Raw genomic sequence first — 10,208 nt, 5'->3', positions numbered from 1 at the left:
CAATAGAGGGCAGTGTTTGTTTTTAAAATTAAAGTGATTGGTTCTGAGGGGTTTTAGACACACAGTAATCACACCTTCTTCATTAGAGACCACAGAGAGAAGCTCCCAGTACTTGTTTCATAAGGAAACAGACAACCAGGAAGTGTGCAGAACAGAGAAGTATTACAGCAAAAACGAACAATGAGGACATGAAACCAGGACTGCATTAGGGTAAAGGAAGCTATTTAGCAAAAAAAAAATCCTTTAGTGACCCTTTAAATTATACCACGCTCCTATATTACAAATGACATATCATCATAGTCTATAAACAAATAAATAAATTCCATGTATAAATCCCACACGTGAGTAACGTCCTCAGTGAGTATAGGAAAGGTTATTTTCCACCAGCATGCATAAACATTATGCACTCACCAGACTTGACTTAATTACGCATATGGGAAAATCCAAGATGTCATACATGAGGTCACAGGAATTAATTCAAACCGCTGCTGTCACCCATTCCTATTCATATACATAGCGTATTTAAAGATTCAGTATTGCCATATAGAGAGGCAGAGGAAAGAATACTCTCATGTTGCAGTATTTCAAATCATTTATTTAAAAAAGAAGGTTTTATTGCACTTGCATCAAAGAAGACAGGGATCAGCATGTATTGTATAGGAATGGCCGGTTTGTGCTCCACCTGCGTTCAAGGTGACTGGAAATGACGTATCTCAAACACCACCTAACACCGTTTCGTCAGCCTAACCCCTGATGACATCAGATGTAGACTGGTAACCCCTGATGTCAGACATAGGCTGATGAAATTACATTGGGTGGTGTTTGTGATACATAATTTCCTGTCAACTGGACACAGGTGGAGTGCAAACCTATGATACCTATACAATACTGTACGTGTTAATCCCTGTCTTCTTTGATGTAAGTGCAATAAAACCTTCTAAATAAATGATTTGAAATACTGCACCATGAGAGTGTTCTTTCCTCTCCCTCTCTATTTGCAACACTGGAGCTTTGAATACGCTATCTCTCTCTCTCTCTCTCTCTCTCTCTCTCTCTCTCTCTCTCTCTCTCTCTATATATATATATATATATATATATATATATATATATATATATATATACACACACAGTACAGACCAAAAGTTTGGACATACCTTCTCATTCAAAGAGTTTTCTTTATTTTCATGACCATGAAAATTGTAGATTCACACTGAAGGCATCAAAACTATGAATGAACACATGTGGAATTATACATAACAAAAAAGTGTGAAACAACTGAAAATATATTTCATATTCTAGGTTCTTCAAAGTAGCCACCTTTTGCAGCAGACACATCTCTAGAACTGGTAAGAGGAGACTGTGTGAATCAGGCCTTCATGGTAGAATATCTGCTAGGAAACCACTGCTAAAGAAAGGCAACAAGCAGAAGAGACTTGTTTGGGCTAAAGAACACAAGGAATGGACATTAGACCAGTGGAAATCTGTGCTTTGGTCTGATGAGTCCAAACTTGAGATCTTTGGTTCCAACCCCACCCAAAAGGTGTGACACTAGAATTAATGTGGCATGAATATTGGGCAGTGAAAGGCACTCTTTACTGAGAGTCGTTTGTGTACCAGTGACATCAAAAGGCCCAGACTCTTCCCCCTTGTTCCTAAGAACATTCTCCTGCTCCATCCATTGCAGCGTCTGTGGATTTCTAGTAAAAGGGAGGTAAGTCTCATAATGGTATTAAAGACTTTGGATACACCACATCAAGTGTGGAAGAGGATCATGAGGACATGCTGAGGAGTCTAAAGCAAAGGCTTGAACCTCTGCAGAATTCTTCTACACCCACACTGTTGTTTCCAGCATTATCCTTCCCATGACAGGTGTCTTTTTCTCAGCTGCTGGAGCAGAAGAAAAAACTGTTATCAAACTACTCACATGGCCAGTGTCTTAATTCCAACTTGGCAAAACGGTTTTCCTTGCAGCTGATCCTATTCCAGCGGTTGTGCTTATTAAGGAAAGTTTCCCTGCACGGTATTTATGATTTAAGTAATTTTTAACAATGATATTTTTAAGATACAGGTTCAATCTATTATGACCACAGTCTAAAAATAAAAAAATGTATTCACCAGACATGTAATCATACACAATACTTATATATATTTTTATATATTTTGGTTGACAAAAACAAAGGTTACATGAAATTAAAATACTTATTACGTTACATAACAGCTTGAATATCGGTTGAAACACCCACTAAATGGGGCTGTAGTACCTTTGACATGACACAGCAATGATAAACTTCCCTGTAGAATCAATAACCCTGTAAAATGATAAATGAACAGAATGTCTGTATTTCATAAATCCAACCGTTACTATACTGCAGGTAAGTAAGTGTTTAGCAACATGAAATAAAAGTAGATGTTTGTTATGTCAGTAAGTTGGAAACTATGCAAATTAAAAATATTGAAAATTGAATCTTCAGAGAAAAATCTACAAGGCGGTTATTGATTCGGGAGAATAATTATCAATTGTATAATACTCAATAAATCAATATTTAAGAGAACACAAATGACTATAAGATAACAATCAACGCAACACAATTGTCTGTTCCAAAACGGCTACTGGTCTGAATTGCTGGTTACCAGAGATTTTACAATGACTTTCAAGATGGCTACTCTTAAAGAGGAATTACTTCTTGTGATCTTCGAGTTCCAAAGCATTAGGTGTTCAGGAATCTTCATGAATGCCAAAGTGTGAGTTGATGAATGGTGTATGTGTCTGCGTGAATACATTTATGGTAATCAGGTGTTTTGAGTGTTCTTGAGTATCCCTTCATGGCATCTCTCTTGCTTCTAAATACCATCCCAGACAATAATATCATAAAATTGATAGTAGGCTCAGCCCAAATGGTATGGCTTCTTTTCCATTGGTTAAATAAAAATCTAATGATTTACTTTGGTGAATTTCAGGAAATATCACCTTCAAACACTAGGCATATTTGAGGGCAGAAACATGTGTTCTAAACTATCTGTTAAATAATATGTTCTATTTTCATAATGTGTATCTGTTTGTATGTTGGTGCTGAATAATTTATATTATTTATATTATTCTGGGATTCTGGCTACTGGCATAATATACAATACTCTCAGTTTAATTTTGATTAATCAATATCACATAAATGGTTATATATATATGGATAAATGTATATCTTGTATATCTTATAAAGACTGGTCTATCTAGGAAAAACACATGCTATATATATTAATCAATATCACATAAAATGATTATCTATATGGATAAATGTATAATTCTGGCATATCTGATGAATATTTGTTTATCTAAGAAAAACACATGCTATATGTATATTTTTATACAGTTATAGTCACGATTCATATGTCTTTCATAACATTGATCTTAAAACAATTCTTACTTCTAATTTCTTCTACATCAACATCTTATATTTTTATTTTACAACAGAATAATCATTGGGTCAGTAGACACTAAAATCATAATTGTATCTGTGACCTGGAATATAATATATAATTTCAGTGACTTATAATCAAATATATTTTAAAATATCACTTAGTAGACAGTTTGAAATTAACTTTGGACAGACTCAATGGATATCTAGATTTTAGAGTTTAGCTGTATACACAATTCCTAGAGTCTAAACAATGGGTTTGTAAGACAAGGGTGATTTCTATGTGGTAACAGTCTAGTAACGGATCTGTGTAACTTTGTTTTCATGGCGGTGTTTGTCTCTTTTATTTACCCACCAAGGACAGGTAAATATCCTCTAGTATAACTTTTTTGAAGTGCATTTTTCTGGATATTTCTGTTGTTATTCTGTCTCTCACTGTTAAAATAAACTTACCATTAAAATTATAGACTGATCATTTATTTGTCGTATATAAATATTTGTTATTTGATTTAGTATAAATGAATGTATCAAATGTGTTTTAATTTATAATTCTGAAATATTTTCCAAATGTACATTAGACATTTTTTTTATTCATAGTGCAGCTATGAAGTTAAAGTGATTTCTGTACGTTCATTACAAGTCAGTGCATCTGTGCAACGACCATACTGGTTGAAAACAATTTGTTCTCAAAGTATGGTCAGCTATATGATGGTTAACTATTGCACCTTAATGGAGAAGAGGTAGACATACAGGGCCAGATCCACAAATGAGTTACGCTGTCGTATCTATTGATACGCCACGTAACTTCTAATTTGCTCCGGCGTATCTTTGTTTTGTATCCACAAAACAAGATACGCCTGAAGCTGTGCTAGATCCGACTGGCGTACGTCTTAGTACGCCGTCGGATCTAAGGTGTATATTTACGCTGGCCGCTAGGTGGCGTTTCCGTCGAGTATGCAAATTAGCTAGATACGGCGATCCACGAACGTACGTCCGGCCGGCGCATTTTTTTACATCGTTTCCGTAAGGCTTTTTTCGGCGTATAGTTACCCCTGCTGTATGAGGCGTACTCAATGTTAAGTATGGCCGTCATTCCTGTGATGAATTTTGAATTTTTTACGTCGTTTGCCGAAGTCGTTCACGAATACGGCTTTGCGTAGAATGACGTTCACGTCGTAAGCATTGGCTTGTTGCGGGTTAATTTCGAGCATGCGCACTGGGATACCCCCACGGACGGTTAAAAAAAACGTCATTTACGTCGGGTCAAGACGTAATAACATAAAACATGCCCCCATCACATCCATTCGAATTGCGCGTCCTTACGCCGCTAAAGTTACACTACGCCGCCGTAAATTACTGCGCAAATTCTTTCAGGATACCGAAGATCAGCTGTAAGTTACGGCGGCATAGTGTATCAGAGATACGCTACGCCTGACGGAAGAATGCACCGCGCTACGTGGATCTGGCCCACACTGCTCAAAAAAATTAAAGGAACACTTTTGAATCAGAACTCCTGGGATATTGATCTGGTCAGTTAAGTAGCAGAGGGGGAGGGGTGTATACAGAGGGGGTTGTTAATCAGTTTCAGCTGCTTTGCTGTTAATTGAAATTAACAAAAGGTGCACTAGATGGACAACAATGAGACAACCTCCAAAACAGGAATGCTTTTTCAGGTTGAGGCGTCTGACATTTTTTTTCCCTACTCATCTTTTCTGACTGTTTTTCTCTAGTTTTGCATTTGGCTACGGTCAGTGTCACTACTGGTAGCACGAGGCGATACTTGGACCCTAGAAAGGTTGCACAGGCAGTCCAACTCCTCCAGGATGGCAAATCAATACGTGTCATTGCCAGAAGGTTTGCCGTGTCTCCCAGCACAGTCTCAAGAGCATGGAGGAGATTCCAGGAGACAGGCAGTTAATCTAGGAGAGCTGGACAGAGCCGTGAAGGTCCTTAAAGTGGATGTAAACCCCATTTTTTTTATTTCACAATGTAGAGTATAAGATTTCCTATCATCTGTGCCCAGTCTTGCCACACAGAGTTAATCCAGCTCTGAGCAATCCTCTTTTATTGTTCAGTGAAAATTAACAGACTTCCAGATAAAACCCTGTCTAAATACAAAGTCCTTTTCTCTCTCCTTGCTTTGAGTGACAGGTTATTTACATATCTAGCTTGGACATGTTTATCATATGTTTTGTTATATTTATCATAATATGAGGTGATCCACAGGTCATTGTATATTACCATGATGTGTTATGTGGGGGAGGGGTGAATTTCTCACTTTTTATACTGTGGATCACCTCATATTATGATAAATATAGCTGGATTAACTCTGTGTGGCAAGACTGAGCACATATGATAGGAAATCTTATACTCTACATTGTGAAATAAAAATAAATAAATTGGGGTTTACATCCATTTTAACCCATCAGCAGGACCGGTATCTGCTTCTTTGTGCAAGGAGGAACAGGATGAGCACTGCCAGAGCCCTACAAAATGACCTCCAGCAGGCCACTGGTGTGAATGTCTCTGACTAAACAATCAGAAACAGACTTCATGGGGATGTCCTGAGGGCCCGACGTCCTCTAGCATGCTCTTTGCTCACTGCCAGACACTGTGGAGCTCGACTGGCATTTTCCATTGAACACCAGAATTGGCAGGTCCGCCACTGGTGTCCCATGCTTTTCACAGATGAGAGCAGGTTCACCCTGAGCATATGTGAAAGAAGTGAAAAGGGTCTGGCAAAGCAGTGGAGAACTTTATGCTGCCTGTAACATCATTCAGCATGACCGGATTGGTGGTGGATCAGTGATGATCTGTGGAGGCATATCCATGGAGGGACGCACAGACCGCTACAGGCTACACAATGACACCCTGACTGCCATTAGGTTTCGGGATGGAATCCTTGGACCCATTGCCAGACCCTACGCTGGTGCAGTGGGTCCTGGGTTCCTCCTGGTGCACGACAATGCCCGGCCTAATGTGGCGAGAGTATACAGCCAGTTTCGGGAGGATGAAGAAATTGATACCATTGAATGGTCCCCATGCTCACCTGACCTAAATCCAAAAGAACACCTCTGGGACATTATGTTTCGCTCCATCCGGTGCCGCCAGGTTGCACCTCAGTCTGTTCAGGAGCTCAGTGATGCTCTGGTCCAGATCTGAGAGGAAATACCCCAGGACGCCATCCATTGTCTCATTAGGAGCATGCCCTGATGTTGTCAGGCATGCATACAAGCACTTGGGGGCCATACAAACTACTGAGGACCATTTTAAATTGTTGCAATGAAATTTCAGCGAAATGGACTAGCTTGCTGCCAAATTTTTTCACTTTCATTTTCGGCGTGTCTTTGAATTCAGCCCTCTGTAGGTGGATAATTTTCATTTCCATCAAATGATGTGCCATCCTTTCATTCCTAACACATTACCCAGTCCATATTAGTATAGATAACCAGCATGAGATTTTTGCATGTTGAGATCTGATATGTTTTCAAAGTGTTCCTTTAATTTTTTTGAGCAGTGTATATGGGTTATGGGACATGGGATTGTTACTTTTTATGAGGGCTTTGTCATGTGCTCTTGAGATTTCCTAATTTCCTATATATCTCTTTATCTTTAATCACAATTGAAACAAGTAAAAATGGGAAATTGGTAGCTCACAAAAGTAAGTTAAAATTCATTTTATGCTAGCAGGTCAGCTGAGACCGCATATCTGCCAAGATTACTATGTACTTTTCTACTTTTTGAAAATATTCTTACCATGAAAAAAAAAAACAAAAAACAAAAAGCAACCATATCTAAGAACTCGTAAGACAGAGTATATTGTATTTTATTTTGGGGATTTAGTTATCCTTTAAAGCTCAACACTTTTAAGCAGTTACAGCAACAGTTTTTTTTTCTTTTGGAAAAATGTTTAAACCATAGGAATAGGAGCTGATAACACCCCAATGTTAAATGTTTTTTCCAACTCCGGTAACTGATACGTTTGCTTGGTCTGCATGTAAATGTAGAGAAAAATATGAATAAAGGCATTTACAATTTTAAAAAATCCACATACTAAATTCTATCATTAGATATACTAACCACATACAGTTACCAGAATATTATATTGTTTCACAATAGAAGTCCTTAAAAAGAGATATATGGAATTTTTTTGTAGATTCATACATACCTAGGTGTATGCAGCATAGATCCGATGCTGCATCTGGCCCCTGCTGGCCCTAACACTGAGAACCGAGTGATCAAACACTGCCGATCGCTTGGTTTTCAGGCATCCCTGTCAGTCACCACTCTCTGCTTTGCCCCCTTCTCGCTCACTGGAGCGCTGGGCTGTGGGGGGGGGGGGCGGGTTCAGGCTCTTAGTGCCTTGCTGAGGGGCTGAGCTGGGTGCTGGTCCAGGCATGTGTCAACCGAAAGCAGGCCTCAGCCCACTGTTTGCTGAAAATAGGTCACTGGAGTATAGAACAAACTGCACTCATATGATTCACAGGAAAAGTACAGCCAAACGAGCTTTGGTTTTACTTCTCCTTTAAATGAAATGAATACAGTTCTGTATATCACAAGATAATTATATATATTATATATACAGTATATATATATATATACACAGGTGGTCCCCTAGTTACAAACACCCGACTTACAAACGACTCCTACTTACAAACGGAGGGAGACAATGGGAAGTGAAAGGAAATCTACCCCTAGGAAGGAAAATTCACTCCTGTAAGAATATGTAAATGAAGCACAGATACTCAAATCACTGAACACCACATCCCGATATAAACAGAAAACAAGAAATGCGGGAAAGGGTGACAAACCCTGGGATTTTAAAGGTGTTAATATTGGAAAATTCAATCCAAAACAATGAAATAAATATAAAAATAATAATTTATTCAAACATATAAATTGGTTTTTAAATAACACAGAATATCAAACAAGACATGGATGGTCTCATAGGTGATGTTAGCGACTAAAACAGTAGCAGAGGAACCTGTTGGAGGAGGCCCGACATGTTTCGCTCGATTGAGCTTTATCAAGGGCAGTGCAACAAGCTACAAAATAGAAAAAGGAGAGAAAAACAAAATAAGGCATTGTGAATATTGCCAAAAACAACAACAGTCTGAAAAGTACAGACCGCTGGTGTTGCAGTACAAAACGATCTATATTTATACATAAATGATATTTGGGGGATAAACATTTGTAATAGAGTAGTTCATGAAAATACAAAGGTCACATAAACTAGTTGTACAGTGAAAGAGACCAGGAGCACACTTACCCGTCCAGGTCCAAGAACATCCAATCACAATTAAAATCAGCTGTATGCCATTAAATCAAACTGTGAAAAAGGATTCCACAGTATATGTGCCGAATCTAGCAAGCATCCCAAAGGAGAGCCACACCAGCCAGTCACCCCACTTGGACTGACTGGCTGGTGTGGCTCTCCTTTGGGATGCTTGCTAGATTCGGCACATATACTGTGGAATCCTTTTTCACAGTTTGATTTAATGGCATACAGCTGATTTTAATTGTGATTGGATGTTCTTGGACCTGGACGGGTAAGTGTGCTCCTGGTCTCTTTCACTGTACAACTAGTTTATGTGACCTTTGTATTTTCATGAACTACTCTATTACAAATGTTTATCCCCCAAATATCATTTATGTATAAATATAGATCATTTTGTACTGCAACACCAGCGGTCTGTACTTTTCAGACTGTTGTTGTTGTTTTTGGCAATATTCACAATGCCTTATTTTGTTTTTCTCTCTTTTTTCTATTTTGTAGCTTGTTACATAGTTACATAGTTACATAGTTACATAGTTAGTCAGGTTGAAAAAAGACACAAGTCCATCCAGTTCAACCTCAAAAAAATAAACAAACAAAATAAAAAACACAATACAATCCCATACACCCAACTCCATACCCACAGTTGATCCAGAGGAAGGCAAAAAACCCCAGCGGAGCATGATCCAATTTGCTACAGCAGGGGAAAAAATTCCTTCCTGATCCCCCGAGAGGCAATCGGATTTACCCTGGATCAACTTTACCTACAAATCTTAGTACTCAGTTATTTTATGTACATTTAGGAAAGAATCCAGGCCTTTCTTAAAGCAATCTACTGAGCTGGCCAGAACCACCTCTGGAGGGAGTCTGTTCCACATTTTCACAGCTCTTACTGTGAAAAAACCTTTCCGTATTTGGAGGTGAAATCTCTTTTCCTCTAGACGTAAAGAGTGCCCCCTTGTCCTCAGTGATGACCGTAAAGTGAATAACTCAACACCAAGTACACTGTATGGACCTCTTATATATTTGTACATGTTGATCATATCCCCCCTAATTCTCCTCTTCTCAAGAGTGAATAGATTTAGTTCTTCTAATCTTTCCTCATAGCTGAGCTCCTCCATGCCTCTTATCAGTTTGGTTGCTCTTCTCTGCACTTTCTCCAGTTCTCCGATATCCTTTTTGAGAACTGGTGCCCAAAACTGAACTGCATATTCCAGATGAGGTCTTACTAATGATTTGTACAGGGGCAAAATTATATCTCTGTCTCTGGAGTCCATACCTCTCTTAATACAAGAAAGGACTTTGCTCGCTTTGGAAACCGCAGCTTGGCATTGCATGCCATTATTGAGCTTATGATCAACTAAAACCCCCAGATCCTTCTCCACTACAGATCCCCCCAGTTGTACTCCCCCTAGTATGTATGATGCATGCATATTCTTAGCCCCCAAGTGCATAACTTTACATTTATCAACATTAAACCTCATCTGCCACTCAGTCGCCCAATTGGACAGAGCATTGAGGTC

General features: G+C 38.7%; 1 long non-coding RNA gene across 1 annotated transcript; it reads right to left on the bottom strand.

The window, feature by feature from the left end:
* Nucleotides 1–8,313: 8,313 nt before the first annotated feature.
* On the bottom strand, nucleotides 8,314–8,812 carry LOC120939587. The gene is made up of 2 exons (XR_005749282.1): nucleotides 8,680–8,812; nucleotides 8,314–8,455 (listed from the first exon to the last, which is right to left on the bottom strand). It is a non-coding gene; the product is annotated as an uncharacterized LOC120939587 (long non-coding RNA).
* Between the last annotated feature and the right edge of the window lie 1,396 nt (nucleotides 8,813–10,208).

Source organism: Rana temporaria, chromosome 5 (genome assembly GCF_905171775.1).
Source record: "Rana temporaria chromosome 5, aRanTem1.1, whole genome shotgun sequence".
Classification (NCBI taxonomy): Eukaryota; Metazoa; Chordata; class Amphibia; order Anura; family Ranidae; genus Rana; species Rana temporaria.
Note: the sequence above shows the minus strand (reverse complement) of the source record. Positions and strands in the feature narration are given on the sequence as shown.